The sequence below is a fragment of the Cricetulus griseus genome, assembly GCF_003668045.3.
Source record: "Cricetulus griseus strain 17A/GY chromosome 1 unlocalized genomic scaffold, alternate assembly CriGri-PICRH-1.0 chr1_0, whole genome shotgun sequence".
Taxonomy (NCBI): domain Eukaryota; kingdom Metazoa; phylum Chordata; class Mammalia; order Rodentia; family Cricetidae; genus Cricetulus; species Cricetulus griseus.
In genome coordinates, this window is record NW_023276806.1 from 88,159,016 (window position 1) to 88,176,851 (window position 17,836).

General features: G+C 38.9%; 1 pseudogene; it reads left to right on the top strand.

Annotated features, from left to right (window-relative positions):
• The first annotated feature begins 203 nt into the window (after positions 1-203).
• LOC100755832 lies at positions 204-17,497 on the top strand (annotated as a pseudogene).
• Positions 17,498-17,836: the final 339 nt, after the last annotated feature.

Sequence of the window (17,836 nt, forward strand, 5' to 3'; positions counted from 1 at the left end):
GCAGAAGATGGCTCAGCTCCTAGTCCAGATCCACAAATTGCAAGTGATTGGGAGATCTGTGACAGGGTAAGAAATTATGTAGCAATGAGCAGCAAGCAGGTCCTGGGTTGAGGCACATACACACTCCAACGCTCCATCAAGGTGCTTCTTTAAGATGTGTGCGATTTCATTACTTTCATTATCCTCAAACTTGCCATATTAAAATGGTTAGCAGAAAGAAGTGCTTAGTTCTAGGATTAACTGCATTTTTATGGGTTGAATTACATGCTCAAAATGAAAACCAGAATACAAAATGCAGGTTGCTGGGCAAGTTTAATTTGACTGGGTATGTAGAAGCCTAAAACCATTCAGTTGTTATTGGAGGACTATTTCCTATCCACTCTAGGACCATCCCAAAAGATGACCCTGATGGAGAACCCGTATCAGCCATGTGTGAAGGGTAAGCCATTGTTTAATCCTTTTTTCACATTCATTTGGGTGGATGGAGAAGAATGGTTAGCATGGAGGCTGGATTCCAGTTGAAATTCTCTGATTCTGGCTTTATCTTTGATTACAGAGTGCATGTGGGGTTGGGTTGTGTGGGGACTTCTCATCAAGTTGCTCCTAGAAGGTTCTCTCTGGGGCAGGAGCAGCATCATCTAAAAGCTTGTTAAACACATAGGCTCAGGGGGTGCATCCCACGTCTGCTGAATAGAGTCTACATTTTCAGAGGACCTCTGTTAGTTCATGAGAAAGCTGAGGTTTGAGAAGCACAGAACCCACAGAATGTGGCTGCAGCTACACAGTAGCATTAACAATTACTGTTAATTGTTACAATCCAGAGTTCAAGTGTGCAGTGTGGGAAGTCTGGCTTGTTTCTGAAGCAACATTCATGGCAAGATTCTGATCAGCAGAAAAACTTCTGTCCCTACTGCAGACTCCTCCAAGATATCCTATCAAGAAACAGAATTCCTGATACTTCTGTGAGAAAAGCAAAGTTTATATAGGACAGGTGTCTGGTTAAAAGTAAGTCAAACAATCACCTACAATTCCATTGACAACAATAGCAATATTTTTTTAAACTTTCATATTTCTTTCTGGATCATTTAAAAATAAACCTATAATTTTAAATAGTATGAAAGAAGCACAGGCACTATTTATATTGGACATAAGTCTAGCGCAGCAGGTTTTCCATGATGCTGTGCGGTCATTATAGCTGTAGAGGCGTGTTTGAAGTTTCTTTCCTGATTAAGTCAATACCAGTCACAACTCCTTAACACTTTTACCATTCCATAGTTGATGTCCAAGTCATTTTTGGAAGGAACTATCTTCTATACTGTTATTGATAAAGTGAAAACTTTGTGATGAGCCCACAATTATCACTTTCTTCATCCCAGTAATTGGTTTCCATTCTCATGGGGAAGCAAAAGGGTCAAGAAGAATTGAAGGTTTGCTTAGTTAGCATAGCAACAGATCATCACTTACTCACAGCTTTCACTTCTTTAGATTTTATCATGGTGTACCACATTAATCTTTCATAAATTTAATTACTTAATTTGGTCCCAATCTTTACCAGAACTTCTGAAATTTATTTTCCATACAAATTAAGGTTTTTTAAAAATAATAGTAAATATTCCCACACAGCAGGTGAACCACCACTAGACATAGATAATTATTCCAGTTTGTCAATATTGTAAATAATTCAGTTTGGTGCAGATAGCTTTTTCATTTTATCCAAAGATAATTTCTTTGGCTAATTTAAAGGTGAAGTTACAAACTCATAGCAGGTGTATATATTTCTAGCTTGAAATAAAATGCTATCTCAGTTTAAAAGATACTGCTGTGCTTATTTTGAAGCTATATTTGCCATCAGTATGAAACTGTAAAGTAAGGGTCAGGTTGTGTCTGGTCCCTTGTGTTTACTGCTACTTTTCTTTAACTGTGTTGCTGCCTCTACTCTGCCTTCCAAAAATGCTAATCCTTTCCATCCTTGAATGTTACACCTTCTCTAGTTGTGGCAACTTTCCACCAGCTGTCTGTCTGCAGTGCTCTCCTCATTCATGCTGTCTGTCTGCAATCCTTTCCCCATCCTGTCTGCCATGCTCTCCTGGTTCAGGCTGTCTGTCTGAAGCCCTCTCCTCATGCTGTCTGTCTGCAACCCTCTCCTCATTCATGCTGTCTGTCTGCAGTCCTTTCCTCATTCTGTCTATCTGCCATTCTCTCCTGACTCATGCTGTCTGTCTGCAGCCCTCTCCCATCTCTCTAATGTCCTTCTAACCTTGACATTGCTCTTAATTTGCTCAGGCTGCATGGAGTTTGTATTTCATTGCTCATTCCCCTACTATCAATGCTGTTTTTTAATCACCTTGCTTGGTTACTTTTCTCTTTCTTTAAATAAGTCAACATTTTCTGGGTAAACAAACTGAGAACAGTCTCTTCATTACTATATTTATAGTGGTTTATAGAGAACTCCATACCTTCATACTAAATCAAAAGCAAAACTAAGCAAAAACAAAAATTAAATAAACTCACCTGGGGAGATGGCTCATTTGGTAAAGCCCTGGCCTTGCAAGAATGAGGACCTGAGTTAGAGGCTCTAAGACTCACACAAAAAGTTTGGTGGGGTGACACTCTGTAACCCCACTGCTCAGTAGGCAGAGATAGGAAGATCACTAGGGCTTGCTGTCCAGCTGGGCTGGCCAAGTCAAGATCCAAGTACAGTGAGAGATCCTGTCTCAGACAGGAAGGCAGACAGTGACTAAGGAAAGAATGGTGACATTGACATCAGAACTCCACAAGCATCAAAATATACATACACAGGGGCTGGAGAGATGGCTCAGGGGTTAAGAGCACTGACTGCTCTTCCAGAGGACCAGGGTTCAATTCCCAGCACCCACATGACAGCTCACAACTGTCTATAACTCCAGTTACAGGGGTCCTGACACCCATGGCAAAGAACACCAATGGACACAAAATAAAAATAAATAAAAATTAAATATATAGTTTATATGTTTATATATATAGTCAGGAAGGAAAATTCTGAATTGTCCATAGAAATATTTAATTTTAGGTATTGAATTTAAAATACTGAGCTGACAACATAAAATTAAATACAAAAGCTAGCTACAGAGGGTAGTAAGAGAACAGTTAATCATAATTGTTTTGCAGAATTTTGTTAAAGTATGGCTAGAATTCAGGTGAAAGGGGACTAAAAGAGGGGGTTTGTATGGTTTCATGCAGAAAGCCTTAAAAACAATACAGTGATGGACTGCAGGAGAAATATTTTCCCTTTTGATGTCTGCAAAATAAGATGTAAGAGCTCTCTTTAATATTTGTAGGTGAGAACAATAAGATGACAATACCTCTCACCAGCAAGATACATTATTTAATTAGCCATAGTATACAAAATTTACATACTGCTTTTAATAACTGCCATACCTATTGATGTATTAAAATTATTTTTTTCATTATAATTAATGTTCAGGAGAAAATAAGTCATGGAGGAGAGAAGCCATGTCCCTAGGACCCTGCAGTGAAATGGGAAAACATGATCTAAGGGATTGTAGGGTGTGTGTAGTAATGAGAATTGTGACTAGAAGAACTAGTCACAAGAAATAAAAGAACAATTTCTGAAAATAAATGACCATAAATTTGAAAATATTGAAACATATAAGAGATGTATAAGGCAAGAAAATATGAAACAGTCACTTATAAAGTCTAGATATGACTAATATTTAAATTTTTAATATTGTAATATCATTTATGAAAAACTGACAGATGCAGACAACTGAGGTACCTGATACTGAAGCAAAAGGCTGTAACCACTCATGTAACTGAAACTCCTTCCCGGAAAAGTGTCCCACCCCAACTCCCATCCCCACCCCTAACCACCTGTGACCAGGCCCTCACAAAAGCTTTGCTTTCCAGGTTTAACTTTCGGGGATTCCGCTGGATGAAAACCATGATCCACACCATCAAGGAGATTAATGAGAGGAAGGACATTTTGCCCAATCACACTCTGGGCTATCAGATCTTTGACAACTGCTATACCATCTCCAAAACAATGGAGACTGCATTTACGTTTCTTACGGGGCAAGAAGAATACCAGCCCAATTTTAGAAACAGCACTGGAAAATATCTAGTCGGAATTATTGGAGCTGGAGGGTCATTGTTGTCAGTTGCTGCTTCAAGAATTCTGGAGTTGTATCACATGCCTCAGGTATTTTGGAATATTGTGCTATGCCCTTAGAAAAAAATACAGATGCTGTCCTGGATGGGGTGGTACATGCCTTTAATCCTGGCATTTAACAGGCAGAGACAGGTAAATCTCTGTGAGTTCAAGGCCAGCCAGGTATAGATCAAGTTCCAGGGTTATACAGAGAAACCCTGTCTCAAGAAAAGGAAGGGAGGAAGGAAAGAAAGAAAGAAGAGCAGAGCTCATCCATAAATACTTGGTGACAGATTGATGGCTGGAATAAGAACTGGTTTTTGTTTGTGTCTCTATTGATGCTTGTTAAGTCTTAAGCAAAGTCTTCACATTGACATGCTGAAATGGGCCTGGGAATTTCGCATTTGCTAACTTAATAAGATGTTTTAAACGCAGAGAAGGTGGCATATGTCAACACAAGCATAAGTAATTGCAAAGCATGAATTATTATTATTATTATTATTATTATTATTATTATTATTATTATTATTATTAAATAAAAACACCTAAGTCATTTCAATGGCTATTCAAGTGTCAGGATGTATTAATATGATGATGAGGAAGCTTATTGGTGCTATTGAAGCAATGGGAGTATCCGCCACATAGCATTTTACCTTCCTTTCCCTCCCTCCTCCATTCCCTCCTCCCTTTTTTTGTTCCATCTTTCTCTCCCTCCTCATTTCTTTCTTCCTTCCTTCCTTTCTCTCTTTCTGTCTTGTGATCCTGGAAATTAAATCCATGGAGTGACTCATAGGAAACAAATGCTGCACTAATGACCCACAAAGTCAGCCCAAAATAGTATTTAACTTAGAGAGCTTCAAGTGTGAGTGTGAGAAGAACAGGAAGATACCTGAAAACAGAACATGAGGAAAGGTGGTGGCTTGGAATGTATCTTAGTGGTGACTTCATGTAGCTCATCCAAACTGCAGCTGTTTTTAGCACTATCTTCCAATAAACCCTTGAAGAATTCAAGCATAGCCTAGAGACCTCTATATGTATTTCTCCATGAAGTCTTTTTAGCAAATCTGGAACTAAAAAGATAAAAAATCTTCTGTTTAATACTTTAATATTAAGAAACCTTAAAATCTACATTATTGTTATATGAAATTTCTTGTGGAGAAACATAGACTCGGGAGATCCAAGTAACAAGATCTTATATGATACATAATTTAGCAAACCTTAGACATCTGATGTCATTGTTTCTCAAAGAAATTTATTCCTACATAATACCTCCCATGAATCTGCTGTGTGGGTTGTTAGAATGCAAAATACAAACATTCCCTAGTGGAAATAGAAAAGTTTAAAACAATAGACAGGAAAAGAGAACACAGGAGTAAGATAGCATTCACAAAGGAATCAATTGTCTAGCACTATGGAGTTAAAGAAGCTCAGACTGGAGGTGATGGATTAGTGAGACTGAATGGGGAAAAGGTAACGTGTTTGAGGTGCAAGTCAGCAACATGGAGGGCAGGCTACAGTGAAGATCCATGATAGAGTGTCAGGAATATGGACTTCCCTGATCTCTATGCTTAGGTCCCCCTAAATGCTAAATACAAACAAGGACTATTGACCAAGTGAGGAAAGCACACTTTTTCATTTTTTGAGCCTTGTACATTGAAAAGAGAGTTCTGATAACTCTGTTGAAGAATGGTATTTAGACTTCTGGTTAGTTAGCATGTTGTATCATCTCTCAGGGAAAGTTTTAGGACCTATGTACTCAGGAGACTTCCAGAAGGAAACTAAAAGACAGAAGAAAGAACAGAAAGGAAGTAAGGGAGCAGAGGTGAGAGCAGGAGAGTACAGGAGACAAAGGTTTGAACTCAGTCCATCATCTCTGCACATGAGATGCTAAATCTGAAGAAGAGTGCTGATATCCTGACCCAGAAGAGTCACCAATGTCCAGGAGGACAAAGGAAAGTGAAAATGGCCGAGCTGACAATGCTGTCTCCCCCACCCATCCACGAAAACTAGTGCATTGACAGTCCTCTTAACAAGTGGCAGCCCTGACACCCTTTAAGTTGATAGGGCAACCAAAGTGTTACCCAGAATGGTCCCCACCCACCAGGAAGAAGCACCATAGAAAGACATTGTCTCTGGAAGGATGTGAGGGCCAAGAGAGAATATTCTGAAGCTGTCATTTAATATTTGGCTCTGGCTTCCTAATAACTATAAATGTTTTCAATTGTAGGTGGGCTATACTTCTTCCTGCCCAATTCTTAGTGACAAATTCCAGTTTCCATCTTATCTTCGCACAATACCCAGTGATAAGATCCAGTCTGAGGCCATGGTGACTCTCATCAAACACTTTGGTTGGGTCTGGGTAGGAGCTATTGCAGCTGATGATGATTTTGGAAAATATGGAGTAAAACATTTAAGGAAAAAATAAAACATACCAACCTCTGTGTTGCTTTCTCTGAAACCATTCCTAAAGTATACTCCAAAGGAAAAATGCAGAAGGCTGTCAATGCAGTAATGACTCCCACTGCCAGAGTCATTGTGCTTTATACCTCTGACATTGACCTCAGTTCCTTTGTTCTGGAAATGGTTCATCATAACATAACTGACAGGACCTGGATAGCCAGTGAAGCCTGGATTACCTCAGCCCTCATTGCAAAGCCCGAGTACTTTCCATATTTTGGTGGAACTATTGGATTTGCAGTACCAAGAACAGTGATACCAGGACTGAAAGAATTTCTTTATGATGTACATCCTAGCAAGGATCCAAATGATGTCTTGACCATTGAATTCTGACAAACTGCTTTTAACTGTACCTGGCCCAATAGCAGTGTGCCTTACAATGTGGACCACAGAGTGAATATGACAGGCAAAGAAGACACATTGTATGACATGTCTGATCATCTCTGCACTGGGGAGGAGAAGCTGGAAGACCTGAAAAATACCCATCTGGATATGTCTCAGCTCAGAATCCAAACAATGTCTAACAAGTTGTGTATGCTATGGCTTATGGTCTGGATCGGCTCAGTAGATGTGATTTACGAGAATCAGATAAAGGAAATATGGAATGTTCACATATACCTGACTTTAAACCCATGGACGTAAGTTGCTTTAGCCTATTATGTAACATGAGAAAAAAATCAGGCTTTTGCTGCCAAGATGATACTATTAAAAGTTCTGATTTCCTTCCATACAATTTTACAGCATCAATACCTATCTATCATAATGGCTTGTCTGGGTGGCTTGATTGTTTATTTTACATCCTCACTTGTTACCAAATTATTAAGTTTGTTGTCAATGATTAAAAACCCTGTCCCACAAAACAAATTACAATAATGCCTTTTACAAAGTAGTTTCTTTTTCTTTACAGACACTAAATTTAAAGTTACCTAGGAGTAGAACAAGATTTAGTGACTCTGGTTTCTTCATTTTTTTCTTTTCCCTGTATACAATATGGTACTTGTAATCTAAGATAACTACTTGGGTTCCAAAACATCATGTTCTTGTTAGGCAAAGACATGTATGTCCCTCTAGTTTAGGATGATTCCTAGGCATTATAAACAATTTTCTTTATACTCCAGTAATTTTAATTTAGTCACTGTTCCTACATATCTATCATGAAGGAAAAACTAGAAGATGAATTCTTCGAACAATATAGGAGAAGCCTGGATGTCAGTGGTGAAGATTATAAGGGGTTATCTAAGAAATTCAAAACCATTGTTTCTCTGCCTTTTGGCTAAGATCAAGTGAAGAAATTCAAATCTACTTTGCCAGTCCTTAATCTCCTGCCAAACAGCTGATGTTGATTCCCAGTAGCCTGAGTGGTCTCACCCAAGATTTCCTGCTTATATCCATCCTGACCTCCCTCTTACGAGAAACATAGGGCTTGAGCCTCCCTACCTGACACTGTCATCCCTTTACAAGGTCCACTTAGCATCTCTAACTTGTCCCTTCTTTCTTGCCTGATCATCATCACTTTACTCTTGTATCACAGGCTATCAATTCAATAGAGGTCACAGTGGCTGGGACCCTCATGTATCCCTTGATGCATTTTCAAAATGGCCCACTGCATTCAGTGCTGGCTCTTCTTTGTCCTCCATCTGTCATCATCCAATTTGTGACCATTCTTTGAGTGTTTTCATTATCCTTGATACTTTGTTTTAAAGTTCTGTTTTATTTTACTTCACTTAATGTGCACCAGTGTTTACCTATGTTCATTTAAGTGCACCACAAGCATAGCTATACCCACAGAGGTCAGAAAAGAGGGCTCAGATTCCCTGGAACTAGAGTTGCAGATGGTTGGGAAGCACCATGTGAGTGCTGGGAACCAAACCTGGGTTCTCCAAAAAACAGCAAATGCTCTTAACTACTGATCCATTCCTCCAACCCCTTATCCTTAACACCTTTAACACCTTTAACAGCATGGATCAGGCATTTTTAGACTGATTTTCAATTTGGCTTTGTCTAATTTTTTTTATCCCATACATTGTTTGGGAAAAATAACAGAGATGATAACGTTCTGTTTTGGAATTCATTTATTTTATGCATGTAAATGTTTTGTCTGCATGTATGTACGTATACCACATGCATCCCTATTGTCCATGGAGGTCAGAAAGCCACATTGGATAACCTGGAACTGGAGTTATAGGCAATTATGAGCTGCCATGTCAGTGATAGGAATCAAAGCTTGGTCATCTTTGAGATCAACAAGTTCCATAAATATCTGAGACATTTCTCCAGCCCTAATTGCGTCCTTTTTAAATATTTCATATCAGAGTTCAAATGATATGGTTATTTCATTATTGCTGTTAAGTGATGTCAACCCTTTTACCACCAGAAAAAATACAAGTTTCTTTCTTGTTTTAATAGTTATTTTGTGGGAATCAAGTGTGTTGACTCATGCCTTCTATTCCATCTGAGACAGTATTGCCATGGCTTCAATGCTGACACTGGCTACATTGTGAATTCTAGGCCCACAAGAGATACAGAGAAAGGCCATCTCTCAAAAATAAAAAAACAAAATGTCAACAGTAATTATCTTGCTAGGGAATATTTTCCAGCTATAAAACTCTCTTGTTTTTCATCATACTTTCTCCCACAAATTTAACCAGCCATTTAAAATAATTCTTGCCCTAAATTCCTATTCCTTTGCTGCTTGAAAAATGATTGTTTTGCCATTTCCCTTATTCCATCCACACGTTATCTGGACTTCTATTTTTTCCTCTACCTATTCTGGATATCAAGATAGACTCAAAGAAATTTCTATTCTGAGTGTTATTTTGTTGCCAAGAGCTCACAAATTTGATTATTGGAAATCACTTTGAATCAGATCTTGTTCCTTTTTTCTCTCCATTTTTTATTTAAATTAGAAACAAGATTATTTTACATGTCAATCCCAGTTCCCGCTCCCTCCCCTCCTCCCCTGCCTCCCCTTTTATTGAAATTCCCTCTATCATTTCTAAAAACTTCCTATTTTTGAAACTTTCAAACAGCACAGCTTCATTTGTACTTTTTCTGCCCTAGCATTTAAAAATTTTTTTCTTTAAATTTTTTTTTGCATTTTACATAACAACCACAGTTCCCCCTCCCTCCTCCTCACCCCAGATGATTCCCCTCATCTTCCCTCATCCAGTCCCGCCTCCACCCTCAGTAAGGGTAATGCCTCCCAAGGGAGCCATCAAAGTCTGGCATTTCAAGTTGAGACAGGACCAAGACCCTCCCCCCCCCCCCCCGTATCAAGACTGAGCAAGGTATTTTCTCTATTGGGAATGGTTTCTAAGTCAGGTCAGGCACTACAGCTAAATCCTCTTCCCACTGTCAGTGGCCCACCAGACTGTTCAAGCCACAGAATCATCACCCACATTGTGAGGATCTAATTCACTCATATGCCGGCTCACCAACTATCAGTCCAGTGTCAGTGAGCTCCTGCTAGCTGTCTGTATGGGTTTCATGATCTTGACCCCTTTCCTCACATAATCCCTCCTCCCTCACCTCAAATGGAATTCCAGAACTTGGCTCAGTGTTAGCTGTTCATCTCTGCATCTGCTTCCATCAGTGACTGGATGGAGGTTCTATGATGACAATTAGGGTGGTCCTCAATCTAATTACTGGGGAAGTCCAGTTCAGGAACCCTCTGCACTCTGGCTAGGAGTCTTACCTGGTATCATCCTTGTTGATTTCTGGGAGTTTCCCTAGCACCAGATTTCTCTATAACCCCATAATAGCTCCCTTTCTCAAGATTTCTCTTTCCTTGCTCTCCTTCTCTATCCCTTCTCCAACTCAAATGTTCCGTTCCCTTATGTTATCCCTTTCCCTTCCCATCACAACCCCCCCTCCACACCACCTCCCTGCTTCCAGTTTACTCAAGAGATCTTATCTATTTCCCTTTCCTATGGGTATCCATACATGTCTCTCTTAGGGTCCTCCTTGCTACCCTAGCTTCTCAAGGTTTATGGACTGTAGCCTAGTTATCCTTTTCTTTAAGTTTAATAACTTATGAGTGAGTACATACCATGTTTGTATTTTTGTGTCTAGATTATCTCACTCAGGCTTGTTTTTTCTAGTTCCATCCTTTTGCCTAAAATTTCAAGATATCATGATTTTTCACTTCTGAGTGGTACTCCATTGTATAAACAAACCACATATTCTTTTTCCATTCTTATTCTGAGGTTGCCTAGGTTGCCTCCAGGTTCTGACTATTACGAATAATGATGCTATGAACATAATTGAGCTAATGACCTTGTGGTATGATTGAGCATCCTTTGAGTATATGCCCAAGAGTGGCATTACTGGATCTTGAGGTAGATTGCTTCCCAACTTTCTAAGAAACTACCATACTGATTTCCAAAGTAGCTATACAAGTTCACACTCCCACCAGCAGTGTAGGAGTGTTACCCTTTCCCCACATCCTCTCTAGCATAAACTGTCGTCAGTGTTTTTTGATCTTAGCCACTCTGACAGGTATAAAATGGTATCTCAGGCATGTTTTGACTCGAAGTTCCCTGACAGCTACAGGATATTGAGCAGTTACTTTAATGTCATTTGTCCATTTGAGTTTTTGGTATTGGCACAAAAATAGACAGGTAGACCAATGGAATAGAGTTAAAAACTCTGATATTAACCCACACCTATGAACACTTGATATTTGACAAAGAAGATAAATTCATATGATGGAATAAAGACAGCATCTTCAACAAATGGTGCTGGCATAACTGGATGCTGGCATGTAGAAGACTACAGATAGATCCATGTCTATCGACATGCACAAAACTTAAGTCCAAATGGATCAAAGACCTCAACAAAAATCCAGCCACACTGAACCTATTACAAGTCAAAGTGGGAAATACCCTTGAATTAATTGGTACAGGAGATCACTTCCTGAACACTACACCAGTAGCACAGACATTGAGACCAACAATTAATAAATGGGACCTCCTGAAACTGAGAAGCTTCTATAAGGCAAAGGACACAGTCATCAAGACAAAACGGCAGCCCACAGACTGGGAAAAAATATTCACCAACCCCACATCTGACAGAGGGCTGATTTCCAAAATATACAAAGAACTCAAGAAGCTAGTCTCCAAAACACCAAACAACCCAATTAAAAAGTAGGGTACAGAACTAAATCGACAATTCTCAATAGAGAAATCTAAAATGGCTGAAAGACACATAAGAAAGTGTTCAACATCCTTAACCATCAGGGAAATGCAAATCAAAACAACCCTGAGATGCTATCTTATTCCTGTCAGAATGCTAAAATCAAAAACACCAAAGACAGTTTATGCTGGAGAGGATGTGGAGAAAGGGAAACACTTCTCCGCTGCTGGTGGGAGTGCCGACTCATACAGCCACTTTAGAAATCAATATGGCGACTCCTCAGGAAAATGGGAATCAGTCTACCACAAGATCCAGCAATTCCACTCTTAGGCATATACCCAGAAGATGCACATTTATACAACAAGGACATCTGTTCAACGATGTTCATAGCAACACTATTATAATAGCCACAAAGCATCTGGAAGCAACCTAGATGCCCTCCAACTGAAGAATGGATGGAGAAAATGTAGTACATCTACACAATGGAGTACTACTCAGCAGAAAAAAACAATGGAATCTTGAAATTTGCAGGAAAATGGATGGAATCAGAAGAAAATGGAATCAGAAGAAACCATTCTGAGCGAGGTAACCTAATCACCAAAAGACAAACATAATATGTACTCACTTATATATGGATTTTAGACATAGAATAAAGAATTACCAGCCTACAATCCACACTGCCAGAGAAGTTAGGAAACAAAAAGGACCCTAAGAGAGACATACATGGTCCCCTGGAGAAGGGGAAAGGGACAAGATCTCCTGAACAAATTGGGGGCATGGGGGATGGAGGAGGGAGCTAGGAGAATGAGAGAGAAGAGGAGGGGTGAGGATGACATGTGGGAGCAGAAAGGTTGAGTCGGGGGAAGAATAGAAGAAAACAAGAAAGGAGATACCATGATAGAGGGAGACATTTTAGGTTTAAAGAGAAATCAGGCACTAGGGAAATGTCTGGAGATCTACAAAGATGACACCAACTAACAATCCAAGCAACAGAGGATAAGCTACCTTAAATGCCCTCCCCTGATAATGAGATTGATGACTGACTTATATGCCATCCTATAGCCTTCATCCAGCAGCTGGTGGAAGTACAAGCAGACACCCACAACTAATCACTGAATTGAACAGGAATCCAGTTGCAGAGAAGGACGAGTGATGATGAAAGGGGTCCAGACCAGGCTGGTGAAACCCACAGAAACAGCTGACCTGAACAACGGGGAGCTCTTGGTCCCCAGACTGATAGCTAGGAAACCAGCATGGGTCTGAACTAGACCCTAGGAACGTGTGCTTCAGTGAGGAGACCTCGGAAATCTATGGGACCTCCTGTAGTAGTTCAGTACTTATCCCTAGCATAGGTGTGGACTTTGGGAGCCCATCCCACATAGAGGGATACTCCCCGAGCCAAGACACACGGGGGTGGGCCTAGGCCCTATCCCAAAGGATATGATAGACTCTGATGACACCCTATGGAAAGCCTTACCCTCCTTGGGAAGCAGCAAGGATATGTGATAGGTAGAGTATTAGCTTGGGGCATGGTGGTAGGGGAGGAGGGGAGGGAGAGGGAAATGGGATTGACATGTAAAACAATCTTGCTTCTATTTCAAATTAAAATAAATCTGGAAAAAAAAGAAATACATTCAAGGACATTTAGTGATAAATTGAAGAGTGGTATTGACTTCAAGATGATTTGAGTAAAGGAGGCAATAAATGAAAGAGTAGCCGTGAGAAAAAAAAAAAAAAAAAACAAACTATCAGTCCAGTGTCAGTGAGCTCCTGCTAGCTAGGGCCTGCTGTCAAGGCAATGTCGGGGGGGGGGGGGGAGGGGGGTGGAGGACATGTAAATATGAGTAGTAATTAAAGAATTAAAAAAATAAAATAAAAGAGTTTCCCTGCAAGGATGAAATGTTTCAGTTTGGGGAAAAAAACTGTTAAACAATAACAATATAAACTCTATTGAATACTTGGGGTGCCAAATGGTCTGGTCTTTCCACAACACTGAGATTTTTCAAAGGATATAGTTGTGGACCTTTGAAACCTTACACAGGGAGAGTGGGGTAAGGGGAATGATAAAAGTTCTAAATATTCTCCTGTCTATTAATATGGAGATATAATACTGCTAAACCTTAATATAATCTTATGTTATTCTAACAAATACACATAATTTAATATACATCAAAGGTAAATTAAAATTGTCCAATGGCCAAAGTTAAGGAAAAATTGGTAAAATTAAATTAAGCAAATTATTTAGTGCAGTATGTCTAAATACAGTTTAACATGTAACTATAATTTAATGTGTTGTCATGATATTAAGATAATAATGTGAAATAATGTGAATTATTAATGGGGTAGTTTCCATTCTTTTTTAAATCTTTATAATACAGGATGCATATTAAATTCACAGCACATTTTATGTTTGAATTGATACCTGAGGTTATCACAGATAGTAACAAAAACAGGGATGGCAAAAAAATAGAATAGAATTCCATAATTATATACTTTCTTTAGAAATCATTATTTTTCTAAGTAATAAAATGTTTATAACATTGCTTTTTTTCTCCCTCTCTTTTCTTAGCTAGTGTGTTATTTAAAGGGATTGAAATTTACTACCCATGATGGAAGAAGAATACAGTGGAACATGAATGGAGATCTGGAAAGTGGATATTATGATATCCTCAATCGGCAAATAGATAACGCTGGAGAAATTGCCTTTGTCAAAGTTGGAGAATACAAATTCCAAAAATCAAAATTTGAACTTGTTCTTCCAAAGAACTCAATGATATTTTGGAACACTGAATCTTCAATGGTTAGTTGGTCTGTCCTGTTTTTTTATTTATTTATACAGAGAATTTTTTCAGGTACTAAATGAATGCAAAATAGCTGAAATATTTGTCATTTTCCAAATCAATTTTTTACTGTAGCATATGATTCTAGATGTTATTGTTTGCCTATTCAGAGTTTAAAGAATCCATGTTACAGTAAAATTCATGAGAATTTTGGCATAATTTAGTAATGTATTGATATTTTGAGAATATTTCAGAAAGCATAGTAATTTTATTTTTATCTAGTAAATGGAGTTGTATTTAAATAATAAAGGTGCTTTATAAACAAATCGAACAAATTTAAATTTAACAATAGCACCAAAAATGCATACTAGGTCTTATATGACGTATGGTTCTGTAGTCTTAAATTTCCCAGGTTTTTGTTTTGTTGTTTGCTTGTTTGTTTTTGTTTTTTAGCTGGGTTTTACTATGCAGCTCAAGCTGTCATTATGTTTGGCTCTGAAAACATATTTTATCAGTCCTGTAAATAATTATCTCCTCAGATATATGATTAACAAATGTTGAGTTTATTCTGAATTTCAAGATGCATATCCATGTACAATATAAAAATGTAGAGATCTGTGGTTACTACTGAAATTTCTAAATACAGATAGCAAGAAGACATTCCAAGCTATGCCCTCTCTATATTATCTTTTGACCGTCATGATTGTTCTCATGTGACAGACCTACTTATCTTCCTTTCTACCAGCCACTTATGATAGATTTCTAACTATAATAAAAATATCATGGAATGCATTTACTGACAATAAATACCTTTCAGGAACTGACAGTGACTCCTGGGGCCACAGGTCTCATCAATATATATGTATTTAGCACACTGTCCCATCCCCAGCATGTAATGGGATACTAGTGTGGTCTTGATCACTTTGATTACAAAAAACTGTCATTAGAATTAGTGCGGCATTTCCAGAGTCAATGACAAGACTGTTCTTCTGTAAAAGTTAATTCTAGGCTCCCCATATTGTCATGTTTGTCTTCTATCTTTCCTCACTATCCTGGGTTCATCTCCTTTATAAATAGGACACACATCTCCCTGGAAATACAATTGAGGACTTCCTTGGTTTCACAAATAAGGTTTTGTTTTACCTACTGTCTTTGTCTTCACTAGCTTCCAGATTCAGTCTGCACAAAACTGTGTCCTCCAGGGACCAGGAAAAGGATTCGCCAGGGGCAACCCATATGCTGCTTTGATTGCATCCCCTGTGCTGATGGATATGTGTCAGAGAAACCAGGTAGAGGTGGTCATTTTCTTATTAGCAGTGACACAACTAGATTAACTAAGCATTGTCAGACAGATCCATGAAGTATATTGTATGAAAAGATATAAGAAGCCTACAACAAAATACATGAAATCCCTAAAATTATCCAATATGCAGTATAAATAAAAATAATTAGTTTTCACTTCTGCAGTCAAAAAGACCTACCACCTTGAGGTTCGTAAGAAACACCAAACAAAATACATAAAATGCGAAATATGAATGAATTCATAAGAATCTTAAAACTATTGTTTCTAAAATAGTGTCAACACTAACTACAGTTGGAGAAGAGTCACCCTCTTGTCTTAAGGTTCTAAGCACTCATCTCAGTAGCTGTAACTTTCTCACTGATGGGTGGTTCTGGGGTTAATAAGGACACATGCCTCTCCCTTCAATAGATGGAGGAGAAAGTAAGAAACACATCACTGGAGAAAGACCAATCAATCCAAGAAAGCTGGGATTAGGAAGAAATGCTCAATTCCTAAAATTGAAAACAACTCTCAATCTTTCACAACATCTGTAGACACCAAGGCTATCTTCCCACTACAAATTTTAAGATCACAGAGAGAGGGGGAGATAAGGGGTGGAGATACTTTGTTTAAGTCTTTAACTGTCCTGGATTATTCACAGTTAAAATTGACAACTGGATTCTCTTGCAGTCAATTCTCTGCTCTTTCTCAATAGGTCAAAGAGAATGTGATGCATGTGGGGAAGACGACTGGTCCAATGCACAGAAGAGCAAGTGTGTGTCGAAAGAGGTGGAGTTCCTTGCTTATGAGGAGGCCCTGGGATTCACCCTTGTCATCCTCTCCATCTTTGGGGCACTTGTGGTCTTGGCAGTCACTGTGGTGTATGTGATCCACAGGCACACTCCCTTGGTGAAGGCCAATGACCAGGAGCTGAGCTTCCTCATTCAGATGTCTCTGGTCATCACAGTGCTCTCATCCATGCTCTTCATAGGCAAGCCATTGAACTGGTCCTGCATGGCCCGCCAGGTCACTCTGGCACTAGGCTTTTGCCTTTGTCTGTCTTCCATTCTCGGAAAGACTATCTCACTCTTTTTTGCCTACAGGATTTCCAAATCCAAAACCAGACTTATATCCATACACCCCATTACTCGAAAACTCATTGTGCTGATCTGCGTTTTAGGGGAGATTAGTGTATGCTCAGCTTACTTGCTGTTGGAGCCTCCAAGAATGTACAAGGACATTGAACCTCAAAATGTAAAGATCATCTTCGAATGCAATGAAGGCTCTATAGAGTTTCTGTGTTCCATATTTGGGTTTGATGTCCTTCTGGCCTTACTGTGTTTTCTTACAACCTTTGTGGCTCGCCAGCTGCCAGATAACTACTATGAAGGGAAATGCATCACTTTTGCAATGCTGGTCTTTTTCATTGTCTGGATCTCTTTTGTCCCTGCTTACTTGAGCACCAAAGGCAAATTCAAAGTGGCTGTGGAAATATTTGCCATTTTGGCATCCAGCTATGGCTTGTTAGGCTGCATATTTCTTCCCAAATGCTTCATTATTTTGCTGAGGCCAAAGAGGAATACTGAGGAGACTGTGGGTGGGAGAGTCCCCACTGTAGACAGGAGCATCCAGTTGACCTCAGCTTCTGTGAGCAGTGAGCTTAACAACACCACAGTGTCCACTGTTCTGGATGAGTAGTCGGGAGTCCCATGTGACATGCAGAGTTTGATGATGGCCTGGTTTAACCTTCACTTTCAGGTTGCTTCTGAAACAGCTGCTTGCTGCTCTGGGGTAATATTAGTTTGTTGTTGTATTAGTGCAAGGTTAATGTCATGAATGAAATCTCATTCTGTAACATGCCATTCAGCATGAATTAAAATGCATTTATTATTGAAATTGAAATCTAATTCATTAGAATTTTAAAGAGAGGGTATAAATAAACAGAACTTATCAAAAATGGTAGTAGCGTGGCTCATGAATATTTTTTTGTAATTTATTTTTATTTAAATTAGAAACAAGCTTCTTTTACATGTCAAT